Consider the following 19,488-nt stretch of genomic DNA (forward strand, 5'->3'; position numbering starts at 1 on the left):
TTGCAAAGGAGGATTAAGGACTAAATATGAACTAGGATGACACCATTAACCGAGTTTTGAGGTGGTAGGCGTGTGCACATAAGGTTAATTTTATTATTAATTACTTTGTGATAAATGGAAATTATTAGGATTTTTGTTATCTTGTGAATTGATCAGCTGTTTTAACATGTTTTAGGACGAAATCATAAGCTTTGAAGAATGAATGACTTGATTTAAGAACAAAGATTTGTACTAACAGATGATTGCTTGCAACGACTTAATTAGGTTTTGGAAGTAATCACTGATTATTAGTTTATGTGTGATTTCTTTTCATGTTATCTTCAATATATTCATACATTTTCTAGAAACCCTTTTGGATAATAGGTGTTGGATAATAATGTGCCTACGGATATTATAGTGACTGAATTTTGAAACCCTTTTCTCTACTTTCCTACTCTATAAGTAAAACTTTCCCTGTTTTAGCTCACATCATTGTTAAAATGTGTGTTATTTTGAGGGTCTTTCTTGTGAGCATAAACAACGAATCGCAATATTATTATTATTATTCGTTTTGGTAAGAGTCATGTTAAGAATGTGTGGTATTTTACCATTTTTAGAGACTTTTTTGGCAGTGTAAAAAGGTGGTCTCCAAATGGCTAATATTCTTAACACCATACAAAAATTGTATGCAATTGCATTCTAGTGAGATTCCCACATCGGAAACAATTTATCTGATTCCAATTCCCATAAGACCTGAGTCACATGGTTCTATTGCGGAGCCTAGTTACGTGGGTTTGTGACCAGGTGGGGCATTAAAGTAATAGGCTGTATGCTTTGGGCCTGACCAAGTTGGGTTCTCTCTCTGAACTTCAAATTTGGCACAGCTCATCCTACACACAATTGAATTTTGAAACCCTTTTCTCTACGTGTTTTAGCTCACATCAGTTCTAATCAAATCTCACAAAATGGCAGATATGAAATGTCTCTAAAAATCATATCATAGAAAAAAAAATGAAAACTTGTTTATTATAGACTACTCAAATTGAACATTTAAACCACCGGTACATTAAAACCAGCAGGTCCTGTCAGCTATTGAATTTCCAGAGTCTAATGTGCCTGCCATTATGTGCAGTGACAACCTTCTTCATCCCAACAGCCAAGCATGTGATGGGAGGTCGAGCACTTTTAGGAATGCTGTCAATGGGCATACCCTCTGAAAGCCTTCTTCCTTTCCTTTTTTCAGTAGCTCCATACGTGTTCTGGGAGCTTGATAACTCGTTACCTTCCATGACGCAGCTTGCAAGAACTTGACCTGTGTTTTGATCTAATGTGCGTAGCACACCATCTATTCCACCAACAACTAAAGTTGACTTGTCACTTCGCAGGTGTTGCAGAGAATAAACTACATTCGGACTCACACGTGTTTCCCATAGAGATCTCATTGTCCTGAATATTAACATTAACAGAATTGGTAACTGACCAATAATAAGAATCCATAATAAAATTCCAAAAATTGTCCTGGTATTCATTTTATTGCCTATTTACATTAAAAAATAAAAAGAGAGATGAAAAATTTAAGATCATAACAATAGGTGATTTTGTAGACATCACAGCTTTTGCTGGTTGAAATAGATATTCAGCTTTTGCTATTTTATTAATTTTGTTTAATTTCCCATAGAGATCTCATTGTCCTGAATATTAACATTAACAGAATTGGTAACTGACCAATAATAAGAATCCATAATAAAATTCCAAAAATTGTCCTGGTATTCATTTTATTGCCTATTTACATTAAAAAATAAAAAGAGAGATGAAAAATTTAAGATCATAACAATAGGTGATTTTGTAGACATCACAGCTTTTGCTGGTTGAAATAGATATTCAGCTTTTGCTATTTTATTAATTTTGTTTAACTTGTCCTCTTATCTTCTTAAAGCGAAAATGTAAAGCTAAATCCTCATCAATTTGAGCTGAAATATCACTCATTTGGGGGGTTACACTTATCATGTCGTGATATTTTCTTGAGATACAGATTCTACAATTAGAATGTTTTGGCCTCTAGGGTTTTATGATCTGGTGGTGGTAAAAGCCTATGGGCCACATAAAGTACCGGTTTATTCATCTATCACTAGCTGCATATTCGAAAATGACAACATAGATTCTCCTCAGAAAATTAAATAGCTCATGCTATGAAATAGAACTCTCTTGAAGTCTAATTCATAAATAGTATTTAGAACTAATATATGCATACCGAAGGTCCCAACAAGATGTATGTCCAGACGTTGATCCAGCAAACACTGGATGTGAACAAGCATTGTAACACAAAGTCTTTATGCCCGTCAGGAGAAGTTGAAAGTTTATGCACTTACAAATGAAGAACACTGCCCTGGTAAGTTCAGGAGAAGAAGAAAATAAATGCTTCAAACTAATAAGCATTTTGTGACAGCAGGTCACACAAAAGCATCCAATTTATTCAGGAACTGGAAGTCTACTGTATTACTTTCAATGAAAAAGGTTGATCCAACAAGGACAAATGAGAAGATACAAAAGGACGTTCTACCCACATGAAAAATATAGTAACATAGCACATATATAGTCCATGCCTAAATGAGGCTTAGGTGTTGGACATGTAGATTTTCAAAAAGGACACAAGGTCCCCAAATAGCCAAAATGCAAAAATAGGACTGCAATGTCAGGTGGACAAATTACCACAGACAAGCCAGCTTCACTTCAGACTTTCAATAATATCATGTTTATCTGTATATACATCAACACAACCCAACCCAACTCAACCAAGCTTTAATCTCAATACAAAAAGAAATAAAATAACCGATCTAATAAAAGATGAGAATGGAAACAAAAACAGTGTCATATACATCAATGTAAATAAGCAAATTCCAAAGGATCCAGAAGGCTGATGAACAGAATATAGACATGGCCAAATAAAGATTTCTGACACAGCAGGAATAGAATACCTCCTATTGTTATTCTTGATCTTAGTGTTGCTAACTGCCGATCAGATAAACTACCCGAGACAGTGATGCTCCCAAGAGAGGAACCACTAAGTATCAACTGATCATCGCACAAACATAAGCATGTTACAGGCCCAGCACGCATCCTGCAATTAGAAATTCAATATGATCCCACATCCACAAATCACTGATTAATGTAGAAATGCATACTTCTGTAATGCTCAGGACTTTAGTTGAAAAGAAATACTCTTAACTTAAATGGAATAGACTAGAATGAGAGTTCTTTCTCATAAGCATACATGAGGCCCCTATAATATGTACTGGGCATGTTCATTTTGGCTCCTGAGAGAAGGATAAACAGCTATGCAATACTGCTACATCCATTGACCTAGAAATATTCATCCAATGGTAACCTGCTCCTGGCTTTGACTTTTACTAGCAATGAGTGGAAAGTGAGGGGAGTGCATAAGTTTGATGCCCCAAATGGATTAGACATTGACTGAGTGTGTATTGTGTGGGTGTAAGCTGAGTACCACACTGGGCACATATTGGATTGATTTCAACTACAAGGAGTCTCAATTGTGAGTAGATACAACATAGATAACCAAACTTCAAGCCCAGATTATGAATGTATCTCTCAGTAATATTGTAGACTATACTTTTAATTAACATTTGTCCCCTCATCCCCCCCCCCCCACCCGCATTTTTTTGTTTCTCATAAAAAGGAAATAGCCACACATTCCAATTTATAAATTTCTTGACACCATACCTGATTATTTGAGAACACTTTCTACTGTAAACGTCAAATAAACGAGCTGTGCCATCCTCACATCCGACCACTGCCTCTGGATCATCGTAACTGTATGCAGGGAAGGAATCAGATTGTTTTTGCACATAACAAGCAAACATAACACTTTACTTTGAATGTTAATATCCTAATGATAAGTTAGAGAAAATATAAGGAGTCAAATAATTAGGTTACAGTTTGGAATCAATCATGAATAGCATTAACTTGACACGGGTCTTCAAAAGACAAGTAACTTTAATTATTCTCTAGCAAGTAGGTAGGATATCTAAAGCTTAAGCTCTTGATAGGTGCTGAAGGGAAGCATTTATCTCAAGATTTTTTAATCACACTTATATGAGCTAAGTGGTAGGTTTGGTTCTAACTAAATCTTCATGGGTATTCTTACCTCAAAGTAGCACAATAGCATTGCCCCCCTCTCTCTTTTAAACCTCCATTTTGCAAAGCCACCTCTCCCACCACTGTGTATAGCAAAGGTCACTTCTACTATCAATCTTTATAAATGATGAATTCACTTAGTGACTTACAAACTTGTTTTCAAGATGAAGGACTTAGACATTGGTACCACTATCTAAAGGAGCACTTAACAAGCATAAATACATAAATAAAAATACAAGATCAGAAATTTTCGCATCACATAAAAGATGCTTTGTATAGTTAATAATATTAATTTTACAAATTAAAAATCATAATTAAAAACCAATTTGTATACTTAAAAGATTGCCACACACTTCTCCAGCCAATTACACGATTTAAAGGGGGTGGGGGAACAAATATGCCAAAAAGCACTTGTACCAATTATATTTTCTTGATTCAGAATTTAGGAAAACATCCAACAAACAACAGTCTTGTATAGGATTTAATCCTGCCAGTGGTAAGGTTCATAGACTTAAAAGACATCACAACAATAATCCATTAAGGTAGGATCTCCAAGAGTGTCTTCAGCAGAAGCCCGTAAGTACATATTCAGAGAGGCATCACTGCATGGTGAAAGAAATCATATATGAAATTGCCTTATGATGATGCTTGGTTGTGTGCATCGTAGTAATTACAGCTATTCATAAATCAAGATAATCAGAAAATTCCGCATACTGCATGCATAAACCTTTCACAAACGTGCCTTCATTAGACGGAAATATACTTCTTTTCCCATTTCACCTCCATATGCATATATGAGTACCAACCAAACCAACAATCTAGAAAGATAAATAATACATTCTGAAATTAGATAACGAGAGATCCATAAAATTATCCATCTGTAACCTTTCAATAAAACAAAACAATTTAATCCAATAAAAAGTTTATTAGCTTCTGAGACCAAACATGAAATATCAAATAATATTGGCCTATCACTAATTTGTACCCATAAAAATAAATATACAGGAGGCAGAAAAGAAAGATGTTGAACTTCAGGCCTGCTACTTAAACCTCCGAGAAAGGTAGAACCGTTCTGCAAATTCTAATAGCATGTTGGAGGAATCTTTAGAGGCTACTTCATAAGGCGAATTTTGTGAATTCTTTAGATGAAGATGCATTCTTTATTTATCACTCCTTTTAAAAGATGCAATGCCATAGAAAGCATTGACAAATTGAAATTCACACTTCATGATAAACACATTAACATAGTAATAAAAAAAAATGATAAACACATCAACATGAATCCTCAAACTAATTTGCTGGAGTATGGTAGCATTCAGGTCAAGTTTCACGTACACAAAGACACTCAAAGCATTGATTTATTAATGTTACCTTGCTCTCATCAAAATCAAAGTCAACTAGAGGAACTATGTCTGGAACAAAATATTCTTCCACACATTTGTAGCTTTCTAGGGACCAGAGATACATTACCTAGCATCATTCACATGCAATAAGTTAACAGTATTAAGATGCAAAACATAAAACAAAATCTACTCTCACCAGAGGAGAAACATAAAAGTTGACTAGTAATTATTAATTTATTACAATCCTTAAGGATGGCATTGTAGTTAGCAACTTAGCATACATGGTACAATACCTTATCACCTTTGCCAGTAAGAATCAAGCCCGTCTTCATTCGGCACTGATTAAACCTAATAGAAGGCAAGGTTAGAAAAATAATATCCACCACCCAAGATTTGCCTATTCACACCTACACACACAATCCACATGTAACTTGTACAATTTTACATAATTAGAATAACAAGCATGGAATGCCTCTAGAGATATACCAAACTTTGTGGATCTGCTAAAGATTTGATAAAGTTCATATTTTCACAACAATAGAGATATCCTGCAAAACATCAACCCAACCCTATAAATGAAAAATAGCAGATCCTCATACTTTTAGAAAAAATTTCTTCGATTATAAAATAGACAAAAACCATGCACAAATGACACAAGAAAAAACCAAAACAGATGCAATCACAAAATTGAATCAACACCTAGACTAGGATTTAAAGAAAAAGACTAGAAATTAGCACCTAGACTTGCCTGAATAAAGCACCAAACAAGAGAGAACAAACATAGGAATCAACACCTTAGGATGGGCTAGAGTCAGCATCAGAGCATTGGCAAAATTCCAAAAGAGAGTTTTATTAATCAAGCAAACTTCATAACAATATTGAACCCTGGGTTCCATAAATAGAGTTCCAAATTTATTATCCTAGTAGAAAAAGAAACTAATTGTACTACCCTAGTAAGAAAAGCATTTAAATTCCTAAACCTAGTTAGAAAATAAAATAACCAATTACATAGATACAATAAATCCTAGACATTAAGTGATTATGCCTTAGGCCCAACTAATAGTAGGCTCCATCCAAAAAGCCACTAGTTGGGCTATCTTTTTTTTCACGTCTACATCCATAAGTCTGTGTTATGGGAGGCCTATATCTTGTGTTAGCACCAGCTCCCTTAAGGTCAGAAGAACTTGACGGGTCGAGTGTGACCCAAGGTAGTTCTGATACTTAAGCAAGTTTGGGTCAATCTACTGGAGCTCAAAACAAGTAATCCACGTGCGATCATAATCTAGCCATCCTTGCCAACAAACTAGAGAGTGTTGAATTCCTTAATCCTTGGTAGAAACAATAACAATATGCTCATCTGAAGGTATGTGGCAATCCTAACACAAAGTCCATGTTCATATCTTGACAAGGAAAAATCTGGCAAAGGTAGTGGGATATAAAGACTGGTGTTGCTTGTGATGTTTGTCCACTTGCCATTTCAACATTTCCCAATTATCTTGGCATTGTCTCGCTTAAGGCCGGGCAATTTAATTGACATTTTACTTTCTCAATTATCTTACCCAAACCAAAATGTTCTGAAAGACCTACATAATTTCCCATGCTAGGAAATCTCACTGAAGTTCATGGGATACATAATTGTCTTTGGAGAAATACCCATCTTGAAGATTGTAGTTGGATACACTAAATAGGGAACTATATATCTCCTCAAAGTCTGAGCACAATTCATACTCCTCCTTAAGTCTCTCGAACCTATAACCTTAATGCTCATGATTAATAGCAAGGACGCTCAAGATTGATAGCAAGGATACTCTTCAACTAAGAGAATTAGGTGCTTTATTCTCAACTCCTACCCCATGTTTCACTACAAATAAGTAGCATTGTAGGAACTCAACCCGATGGCCATGCCTAAAGTTTAACTTCCTATGAGAGTTGAGGTTGCATACGGCTTCATGGTCAAAATAGATGACCAATTTTTGTGAGAGAAGATAATGGCGCCAATGTCATAAGGCTCAGATGATCACATAAAATTTCTTTTCATACGTTGAATACCTTTGTTTAGCCTTATTCATTTTTCCACTACAATAAGCTATTAGATACCGCTCTTTAATCCACCTATGCTAATACTTGATGTGTCACATTTTACTTCAAAGACTTTTTTTGAAATCAGCAAGGCACATGATAGGTGCCTAGGTTGTCATTTGTTTGACCTCCTTAAACTCCATATTAGAAGTATTTGTCCACTTAAACATACCTTGTTTCATACAATTAGTAACGGAGGACATGATAGTACGAAATCTTCAGATGAACCTTCGGTAAAAGGAAGCAAGCCGATGAAACTCTAAATGTCATAAGTATTTCAATTGCCTTAACCTTTTTGTGGTGACAATGATGGTGTAACTTTAGTAAAGGTCAATGTGATGATGTTGGCAACGTGATTGTTGTTTATGTGATGGGTGAAAGCTTAATGGATTAGATTATAATGGAATAAAGGGTCAGTTCAGTAAGAGCACATAATTGCAGCAGCGAGCATGGTCTACTTTCAACATTAAGCATGCTGTTACTAAATGTATCTATATAGTCCTTTTAATTTAAGACCTAATTACGCGTTACCAAATGAGCATGCTAAAATTTATTATTAAACAGCCCGTTATTTTTTAGCTCACTCTATGAATCAATTGATAAAAGCTACTGTAGAGCGAAGTTTCTTACCTAATGGTATTTAAGTTTCCATGATTCTGAAATTTTAACATAATTTGATCTAAATTGGCTTCAAAACAACTACATAACAACTGTTTTATAAGAGAGAACAATTTAATAGCACAACAGACTCTTGAGTACCTTATGCCTATCAACATAGTACTCACAGACTTTTCAAATGTTTATACTCTACCTCCAACTATATTCAGATTGTTCTTGCGTAATATAACAAGTAATCATTCACAAAGAACTTACGTATAAATGACAACTAAACAAGAAGAAGAGGATTTACCCAACTGAATGACCTTTCCATTGATCAATATTGATCAAACCTTCTTGTAAGGAGACTCTGTGATGCTCCATGGCAAGCTCCTCTAAGTATGTCTTTAACGATGTCTCTGAGCATGTAGACTTATTGGAAAATTCTGTGGAGTTCTGCTTCTGCTTGGCGTAGAATTCCCGCAGCAATTTAGACTTATTAATAATCGTATTCCTTCATAAAAAGCATTGAGAAAGTAAATTGGTCAGACATATAAGCACATCATTTTTTTTTTGTGTGCGTGTGTGTGTGTGTGTGTTAACTAGACATATATGAATGACATACAAACTTATCACAAAAAGCATTCAACCTTTATAATGTGTCCTCTCCTATAATTCCAATTCACACGAAAATTTCTCTAGGTATAATATTTTTTAGGTATTATAAATTCTATTGCAAATTTGTTACAAACCAATTTGGAAGCTGAATAATGATGCCATGCATAACTGGTCGGCAAGTCCACATCAATTCACAACAAAAATGTACTCAATTTCTAGTAGTATATATATCATCTAGCATTACTCGGATCACGATCCTCTAGAGTTCTTAAGGCAACTCTCCATCATGGGGTACTAAAATTATATTCATAAATTTCGAGATTATTGGATTAATTAGATTTTGCCACATCACCATCATTTATTTATTTTGAGGAAGTGACCATATTAAATATTTATTTAAATTATTGACAATGTGACAAAATCTAATTCATTTACATTAAAAAAAAAAAAAAAAAAGGATGGCTATGGAATTTCAGAAACTACATATTGGGATTATCTTAAGAACTCAAATTCGCATAACCCAAGTCATTTTTGTCATTAAAGTTAATACCCATTGAATTTCTACAATAATTTGGAAAGAACATAACTTTGTGCTTAGTTATCAAAAGAAATTTGAGAGAGAGAGAGAGAGAGAACCAGTATTTGCAGACGGCGGAACAACGAACGAGGTCAAAGAAGTCGAGAAGGGCGAAGATCATACAGAGGGTGTCGGGTTCGAGGGACTGGATTGTCGTTTTCGCGTTCCTCTTCCTCCTCTCCGACCTGTCGTTTGATGAACTGGGTGTGGGTCCCATCGTCGCCTTTTTGCTTCTGTGGCCTGTGGCAGCTCTTCAGCGCTCGCTGCCGCTAATTTCTAAGCCTAACGAGTAACGAGAAAGAGAGACAGCACAACGACCACCAAAGTGATTTTTGTTTTTTTTTTTTACTTAAAACCGTTTAATCATTAAATTTATCAAACTAAGAGCATTCACAGTTGTAAAAAAATGCCATTTTACAACATCAAATACCTACTTTATTATTTTATCACATCATTTTACAACATCTCATTTATCAGATGTTTTATACTTCAATTTTATACATTAAAATAATATTTATACCACATTAAAATAATATATTAAATTCCTCCCCTCATCCTCATCATCATCATCATCATCATCATTTATCATTAACTACCACTGCAACAACGACATCAACAACAACCAGAAAAATTGTTGCCGCCACAATCACCAGGAAAAAAAAAAAAAACACAACCACCAAAATCAACCCACAACCGCCGCCAAATCCACCACCAAAACAGAAAAACAAAGACAAAAACAGATCAGAAATCATCATCATCATCAACCACCACTGCAACAACAACCACAACAACAACCAGAAAAATTGTTGCGGCCACAAAAAAAAAAAAAAAAAAAAAAAACCACAACCACCAAAATCAACCGCCGTCGAATCCACCACCAAAGCAGAAAAACAAAGACAAAAACAGATCAGAACAGAGATCGGCACCACCACCGATTCGCCCACCAGTCGACCCACCCACTACCACCGATTCGCCCACCACCATAACCCACAACCCGAACCCACCCACCACCGATCTGCCCATCTCAACCCACCCACCGCCATAACCCACAACCCGAACCCACCCACCACCAATCTGCCCATCCGAACCCACCCATCAAACCACAGCAAAAAAAAGTGAACGGAAAAAAGAAAAAAGGAAAAAAAAAAAAAACAACCCGAAGTGGAATAGAGTAGATAGATGAACGGTGGCGTCGAATGGTGGTCTTTGCCGAACCACCATCACCCAAACCCACGAAATCAACCCAGACTCACACTTGTCGAAGAACCGAACCATGAATCAACCTAGACCCATGAAATCACGAACAAGGACGATCCACCACTACCCACGAAATCAACTCGGCCCACAAAGAAAGATCAACAATCAAAGAAAGAGAGGGAGAGTCAGAAAGATAGAGAAAGAGGAGACACAGACAGAGATGGAGAGGCGGAGAGAACGAGAAAGAGAGAAGAGAAAAAAATAAAGTGAAAAGAGAGGAGAGAGAAAAGAATTAAAAACTAATAAAACTTATACCATTTTCGTCCGTACCGTTGCAAATTTGCAACGGTACTGTTCATATGTGGTATAATTTTTACCATTTGGAACATCTGATAAAGCTCTATTTTTGTGTTTGGTGTGCTAAATGTGCCAAAAATTTGGCATTTGGCACATTTAGCACATCTGCTGCGGGTGCTCTAACAAACGGTACGTACATTTCAATAACGGTAATGCTGTTTTTTATTTATTTATTTATATATAAATTTATTAAAAACATTACAAGGGGCAAAAATTTTTCACAACTGTTAACATAGTGCATTGTGCTTAGTACATGATGCTACATAATTGTTAGTGATGGATCCAAAAAAAAATGTTATTAAGGTATTATTATTACTAGTCGTAGACCTAATTATTTTGAGATATAGTATTGTGTATAATTTATTTTTTAAATTTTATTGCCGATAATTTGTTTACTATTAAATTGAACAATGTATAAAAGTGATCTCCATCCTCTTTATTTTTTACAAATATTTAATTTTAAAATATTTGGTGTTTATTTTTATTGATATTATTATTATTTTTTTTTTTTTTTTGAAGTGGTCTATATTATTCTAATTAATTTGTTATGCATTATATTTTCTTCATTTCTTTTGGTACAATTTAAATTTTTAAGTTTCAAATTTCTTATTATCTTAAGAAAATTATTATTATCATTATAATCAAAACTTATTTTATAATTATAATCGATATTACTCAAATAACTGATAGTACTAACCAAAACCTGTTTTTTCTGTTCTTAAATTAGTACACTAAAATGGACCAAAGTGGGTCAAAATGGACAAAATGGACAAAATGGATTGAGTTGGACCAAAGTGAATCATATGGACCAATAGAACAGAATTGGACTGAATTAGACCTAAATGGACTTAAGTGGGCTGAAATAGACCGAATGGACCGAATTGGACTAATGTGGACTAAAATGGATCAAACTGGACCACAATAGACCAAATGGACTGAAGTTGACCTAAATGGACTGAATTAGACAGAAGTTACTAGACTGAATTGGACCAAAGTTGACCGAACTAGACCAAAGTGGACCAAATGCCGAATTGTAATTAGTAAACATAGCTCAAAAAATTAGTAATAATTACAATAATAATAAAGTGATGATGGAAACTAAAACCGTAACCTATGATAAGGTATTCCAATGTAATGGAAGTGGTTTGTTGTTAAACTAACATCAATCAAATTTGTTATCATATTAATATTTTTAACTAAATTATCATGCATGCGTTTGTGATTCTGTGTGCCTGTTGATGGTTTTATTCAAGTTGAATTGGGTACCATGTAGTGAAAGTTGGTATACCACAAAAAAATACCGAGGAAAATGACTTGCATGTAAAGGCATAATGCATTATTGCATACATTAATATTTATATACATACTTTTTTAATGAAATAATGGAAAGAAACAGAAGCGTAGTAATAATAAATACTTAAGCTTCAAGATATTATATAAATTATTTTTATAATTTGATTATTAGGGATGAAGATTTAAATACTGAACTTATTTGTTAAAAATACTTGAAAGTAGTTGAGCAATAAGATTCTTAAAAGCCTACGAGTCCCCATTGTGTCCTAACATTTCTCATAATAAAGTACACTACATTCTTTTATCCACTCAGCAATTGGGTACAGCCGTCAACTGAGACTTAAAAAGGATTTGCAATCCATAGATACTCGTACTCTTCATCATATGTAAAACCAAAAGAGGCTAGTTTATCAGCTATCCTATTTACATTCCTTAGCACAAATCTGAGCTTCAGGCCTTTCATTTCTTCCTTCCAAATATTGATAATGGAGAGTATATGTAAAATGGTGTCTACCTGTCTAATCACTAATGCCATTACTCTTAACAATTTCAACAACTCATCACATATTCACATTCAATAGTAAACTGTGAAAAACCACATTTCCTGACCTATTTTTATGCATTCCCGAAATGCCAATATTATTTTGCCAAGTCCACCCATAATTCGATTATGATTCGTTCCTCATTTACATTAGCTTTAATACTTCATGTTAAGAAGGTCTCTAGGTGCATGATTTTTCAATTGACCCATGTTCATCTCAGGCTTTTAGAGGCTCTCATGAGTTTCCTCACAATTTCTTGCATATATTCATCTATATTCTATATACATAGAATCCTGACTCAGTTTCAACTTGTTGGGTTGCTTGCTACATGTAAGATTCAATTTAGCAATTAGATGGTGATTATTCGATCTTGAAATAGTTTACATGTTGTTAAATTAGATTTTCACATTCAAATTGTGAAGAAAATTGCTTCTAAAAAAAAATTGTGAAGAAAACTAACAACGTGAAGTAGACTTAGCAGAGTTCTTTTGTTTTTTTCTTTTCGAGAAACACGAGGAGTAGAGTTTTGAATGAAGAAGAGTTGCTTTTGTTGACTCTTCTGATTTTCACACAAATCCAAAACTTTCAACTTGCAGTATAATTTTCTTCTACCTCATCTCCTTTGTTGACTATGGAGGGCTGCATAGGATAATCATGCATGCATTCTATACAACTTTTCCCAGTATAGGATAATTTTCTTCTTCCTTTTATATGATAGTCATTCCCATTGATTGCATAAGCGCACCCAAGTAAGAATACAAAAAAGTTCACAACTTTTGCCGCAACTTATTATTTGACGGGTTGTGAGTGGTGGAGGTGTGAACCCACCATTTTACATTCACCGCTCACAATTCATCATGTGACAAGCTATGGCAAAATTTATGAATTTTTTTTGTGTCCCTAACAGTGCTTGAAGCAATATATATTGTATTTGGTTTGCAGCGAAGTGTGGATAATGTTTTATGTATCAATAAAATGTTTTTATTTTATTTTATTAAGAGTTCATTTGTTTATTTTATTTGAATAGGTGAGATTTATTACAAAGTATTCGATACTTTTGTTCTATATATTAAATTTATTATTTTGACAAAACATATCCGTAGCAACAAATCTTAAACATCCTATAATATTATTTCTTTGTGGTCACAGAATAGCATTAAAGAAAGCTGTATTTTTGTCTACTTCCTTACAGCCAATTCACTTTAACCTTTCAAAATATTTCTTCGTCCTCTAATCCTTATCCATCTCTTTGCATCTACTATTAAAGTTTCTTCTTTATGGATATGACTTAGAGTCCGTTTGATTGGAGGCATAGAAAAGTGGAATGATAAAAGAGTTCAGACCATTTGTTGTTTAGTTGGGAGGATAGAAAAGTGAAGAGATGAAAAATTCATTTGTTTGGCTAAAAAGAAAAATAAGAGGATAGAAAATGAAATTAGTATAAATTTATAGTTATGTCTCCATTAAATAATAATAAAAAAAGACAAAAAAGTTGTCAATTGGTGGGAAATGACAATTTGGTCCAAAACACACCTTTTCCGTTCTCTCCTCAATTTGGCGGTGCTGGAGAGAAAATAGTTGGCCCTACCATTTTTCTCTCCCCCTCCGCTCCTAACCAAACACTCATTCCATCAATTTTCTCTCCTATTTTCCACTTCCATTTTCCATCCTCTCCAAAATCATTCCAACCAAAGATACCCTTAGTGTTTCTTTTAGCTACACAAATCATGTTAATTGATTTGAATTACCAGTCTTGCTCCATTTTAATAGTCTCTTCCTTCTCTCCTTAATTCGTTTTTGCACTTGGTACATGTAATTGCAAAATATCAACTTTGGAAATCAAATTATTAAATCATTTCACAAAAGCAATTTGTATCGACGTCGAGTGAGTACAATTCTCTATATTTCTAATCTATTAAAAAGAATATAATACAAGATCTGATAATGAAATAAAAAACCAAAGATCCTCTTTAATGGAAAAACCTAATCTGGAGACCTAGTCTAGTAGAAAAATAGTTACAACAATCCATTTATAAAACTTTTGTACAACTAAAAACTCTACAAACTCCTAACTTGCCCCATACAGCAAATCCTGATTCCACCCCTGTTTACAGGCAAATAGCTCGACACTCGATGCTTTATCCTTCTTCATATCGCAAATGTTAGATCTTCGTCGTCAAAATCTGGCCCCACACAACAAATCCTGGCTCTGTCCCTGTTTACAAGCTAATAGCTCGGCACTCGATGCTTTACCTTTCTTAATATTGCAAATGTTAGATCTTCGTCATCTACTTGTATTAAAAATCTGGTACCATGCAACAAATCCTGGTTCCGCCCTGTCTTACAGGCTAATAGCTCGGCACTCGATGCTTTACTTTTCTTAATTTGCAAATGTTAGGTCTTCGTTGTCCATTTGTGTATAGCCAGTTAGCCACCGATCTTTAACACCAACAAAGAATTTAGCTCTCCACTTTAATTAGTCAAGGACGATCCAATCCTTTAGTGTCGTCGTCTTTTAATTTGTCTCGTACTCATCTTTTCCAATCCTCCTTTGTTTTTATTTGTTTTGTTCAATTAATTCCACAACACAACTGTTCAATTAGTCAACGACAAAAGCTTCGTTTTCCTATCAGAAAAGTGTAAGCAGTTATAAACAATTGTATTTTCTTTTTCTTTCTTTTTTTAATCGGAAAAGTATAGAAAATTATCTATACTATATATTATTAAGAAAATAAAACTCTTTGGTGTCTACTATTTTTACTTCCAAAACTAACGTAATACACATTGAAGTTGTTTAAGAGTTAAACAGATGGACACAAAGTTTACAATATTTCTACTCCCACTAGTACAGCAGTGGAAATTAATTACTTTTCTAAACTTATTTTTATTATTCATTATTAATTTCCTTTTTAGGAGAAACAATTTCTCTTGGAAAAAGAAAAGAAAACAAAAGTCTTCAACACTCATAAAAAGAGTAGAATGTGAGAAGCTACTATTAACAAAACTTGTGCTTTAAATTATAAAAGTGATCTAAAATTTAAGTATTTGAAATATGTTTTTTTCTTATTTGTCACTATAACTTAGAGTTTTTTTTTTTTAATAATAAAAAAATAATTAATGTGTAGTTATTTTGGACCATTTAAAAAAGTGGGCACCAAAAGGTCAATTCTCTTAATAAAAGTATAGATATTTTTATAAAAGAATACTATAGATGCGTTTATCAAAAATAAAAATACTATAGATGTTGGACCATTACTTTAGAGTCCAAGACAATTATGTGATAGAGTGTGACATATATTGTCTCTATTATTTGAAGTCTCTTTATGGGTCACACGTTGCATGTGCATTTTTTAGTTTATTTCTAGAAGTGCGAGCGGATATGGGGAGGGAACGACAAAGTGTAGAAAAAGGCCAAAATAATAAGATTAATAGTAGTGAAAAATGACATATCAATATAGAAAATAATAAAAAGTATTATTTTGGATAAATAGAATAAAATGGTTGTAAAAAAAAATACATTTAATTGATTCTATTCAGTCTATTGAAGATTATAATTTGACCTCAAAAATTTTAAGATTAAAACTTAGTTGCTGTTTTAGAAGTGGGATATGTTAAAAGGACAAGTATTTTGAGCAGTAAAAGAAAAGAGAAACTATTATTGGTTTTTGGTCATGGATATAATATAAATTACTAAGTGTATATAAAATTACTTTGCTTCTTACGTTAAAATATGCAAATACTACATAAAAATGAATAGAAAAATCCATTTGATGAGTCCAGAAAAATGTCCAACAACTACCTAAGTCACCTATAAAAGGGACAATTTGTCCATTTGCTAAGGTACGTCAAAAAAACTACTACAAAACACTATCTATATATGAAATATATGGGTTGATACTAATTTAAGCATCGGAGGCTCCCCCACCGGGCACAACCCGGTGGTCTTTTCGATCTATCTCTCTTTATCTTGCAGGTCCTACAAGATCATCTAAAGTTCCGGATTGGACGAGTGACCCAACTGACGATTTTGGCATCATCACCATCAAAACAAGGCTGTTCAAAAGACCGCCCAACCCAACCCAACCCTATTGGTTGCAATGCATATGGTTAGTTTAAACCATTTTTTAAAATAAAACATTACAAATCTAAAATATTTCATCTAATATCATATCATTTAAAACTAGATATGACTATGATACCTCTTGCTTTTTAATAGAAAAAAAATTGATGTCACGCCAAATAAAAAAAAAAAAAAAATCTTACTCTCTTTTCAAATAAAAATGATGTAACATTATGTAAGATCTTATCCTATATGCCTAGCCTTTTACTAAATTTACCCTAAATGTGGTTCTCATTCATCACATATAATCTTATCCTTACAAATGGTAATTTCTTATTGGTTGCTTATAATTATATACCCCTCTCTCTCTCTCTCTCTCTCTCTCTCTCTCTCTCTCTCTCTCTCTCTCTCCTAGTTGTTATTGCCATCAATATTGGATAGAAAAAAAGTAATGGAGATAATTAGATCCAAATTCATAAATTTAAGTTTTTTGATTAAGCGATATTATATTAACTTCTCAATTAGATTCTCCCCGGCATGTTATCTTCCAAAAAGGTGGTATCCAAATCCATTGTGGTGTGAGATAATGTGGCAAGGTTATTAAGGTATATTTCGTAATTTAAGTGAGAAGGGTGCAATGCGAGGTGCATATAGATGATTTTGGAAAAACACCCAACAAAGTAATATTGTCAATGAGGTTAGTTAAAAAAAACACCCAACAAAGTAATATTGTTGGAAAAACACCCAACAAAGTAATATTGTCAATGAAGTGTTTTTTTTTTTTTTTTTTTTTGAGAGAGTTTTAACATATAACATCTGCTCCTAATAATGTTTCCTTATCATCAGGCCAAAATACTAATAGGTTTTTTGTGTAAGAAAAGACTGAACCCCAAATCTCTTATTCAATAATCAGAAATTTTACTAGTTAAATTAACTGGAATCCACGATAAAATGAAGTTATATTTCCATTTTTAAGAGAATGCACAAATTAACGGAGGAATGTTCAAAAAAATTGTCAACAAGCCCTTGATGGATTCCATAAGGAGGGTGCCATATCGAGATTGGGAAAATTGCATGTGTTATTAAATGACCAAGCACATCCTCAATATTAACATTATTTAAAGGAACATGATTGAAGACCATGAACAAAGTATTTACTCCTCGTTATTTTGACCATATATATCAAATACTATTACATGATCCACTTATATTATATAACAAAATTGTATGTCTTAATTACGACAAATGGCTCAGTTTATGTATAATGCATCATGTGATGTGCTTTCGTCGTGTCACACGCATGCATCATGTGATGTACGTGCTTTTGTCATTTCGCACGCCATAAGTATATTAAAATTATTAGCATAATTTATTTAAGTAGAAATCTATTACTAAAGTTTAATGAAGTTAAATATGCACAATGAAAGTTGGTTTATATATATCATAATGCAATACTTGCATTATGTGACTCAATATAAATGTTACACATTATATATATGATGTGCTTTTGTCATGCGATTATATTAAAATAACATAGATTTTTTTTTTTTTTTTTTGGTAAATGAGGATAAGAATTTTTTTTGACTAAGCTAATGATATATGAAAATTTTCAAGAAATTTAATTTAATTATTAAAAATTTCAAAGAAATTTTAAAAGAAATAATTTTCTTTATTTTATGGTTATATTTATTTATATGGATAATTTATTATTACTTTCATTTTGATAATGATATTAGACAATGTACTTTGTAACTAGAAGTATTTTTTTTTCTTTGATTTTGCTATTTATTTTATTGTTCACTTTTAATTATATTATTGAAATATTTTATTCAATTTACATATGATTTTAATGAATTTGTGCGTGCACCATTTGGCCACATTAAATTATTTGCATAATTTTCTCTAAGTGAAATATATTGTCAAAGTTTCAAGAAGTCAAAAAAAATATTGTTCCAATTAAGATTTTATTAATATTATTATTTTTAATTTAAAAATATTTTTTTATTTAATTAAAATTATTTTAATATTCTGCCATAACTTATTTTTTTCAGCCCTAAAATTAGATTTTATAGTCGTGCACATGCTATGTAGCTTTTTTTATGCAAGAATTACAAATTGTATGATGTGCGTGCTTTGGTCTTGTGATGCAGTATATATAAGTACATTAAAATTACTAATAAATATATTTTACTCTAAATGAAATTATTATTGATGCATGTTAACTTTAAGAATTTTATAAGAAAATTTATAATTTAAAATCTAAAGTTTTTGGTTGTGATAAAACTTCGTTGTACATGATGTGCTTTCAGACATAATTAAACTTACTTCTATTTTTCTAAAATTTGCTATCTATTTTGTTCTATTTCAATTATATTAAATAAATATATTCTTAATTTATATCTAATTTGAACCCTAATACTCGGATAGTAGTAGAAAATTCTTACCCACAATTAATTATAATATTAGTATTAGTATATTATATCATTATTGGTAGTTAATATATAACAAAACATATTCTACTAACCTTTTTTGTTTTTTCTTCCTAGGCATCTTTGACTAATGACTAACATCGATCTAGGATGAGAGTGACAGTACTCACCGTAAAAGTTGAAACATACACATTTGGAATCATCTTTCTTCTACTAGATTATAGAAACAACTATAGCTTAATTAAGATCCATATCCATTATC

The 19,488-nt window shown here is 32.8% G+C and overlaps 1 pseudogene across 1 annotated transcript; it reads right to left on the bottom strand.

Moving 5' to 3' along the window:
• Positions 1-1,016: 1,016 nt before the first annotated feature.
• Positions 1,017-9,684, bottom strand: LOC115984565 (annotated as a pseudogene). The gene is made up of 9 exons (XR_004090547.1): positions 9,408-9,684; positions 8,467-8,667; positions 5,771-5,825; positions 5,506-5,604; positions 4,849-4,952; positions 3,721-3,810; positions 2,955-3,097; positions 2,231-2,315; positions 1,017-1,425 (listed from the first exon to the last, which is right to left on the bottom strand). The product of XR_004090547.1 is annotated as an F-box/WD-40 repeat-containing protein At3g52030-like (transcript).
• Positions 9,685-19,488: the final 9,804 nt, after the last annotated feature.

The sequence above is a fragment of the Quercus lobata genome, chromosome 4 (assembly GCF_001633185.2).
Source record: "Quercus lobata isolate SW786 chromosome 4, ValleyOak3.0 Primary Assembly, whole genome shotgun sequence".
NCBI lineage: Eukaryota > Viridiplantae > Streptophyta > Magnoliopsida > Fagales > Fagaceae > Quercus > Quercus lobata.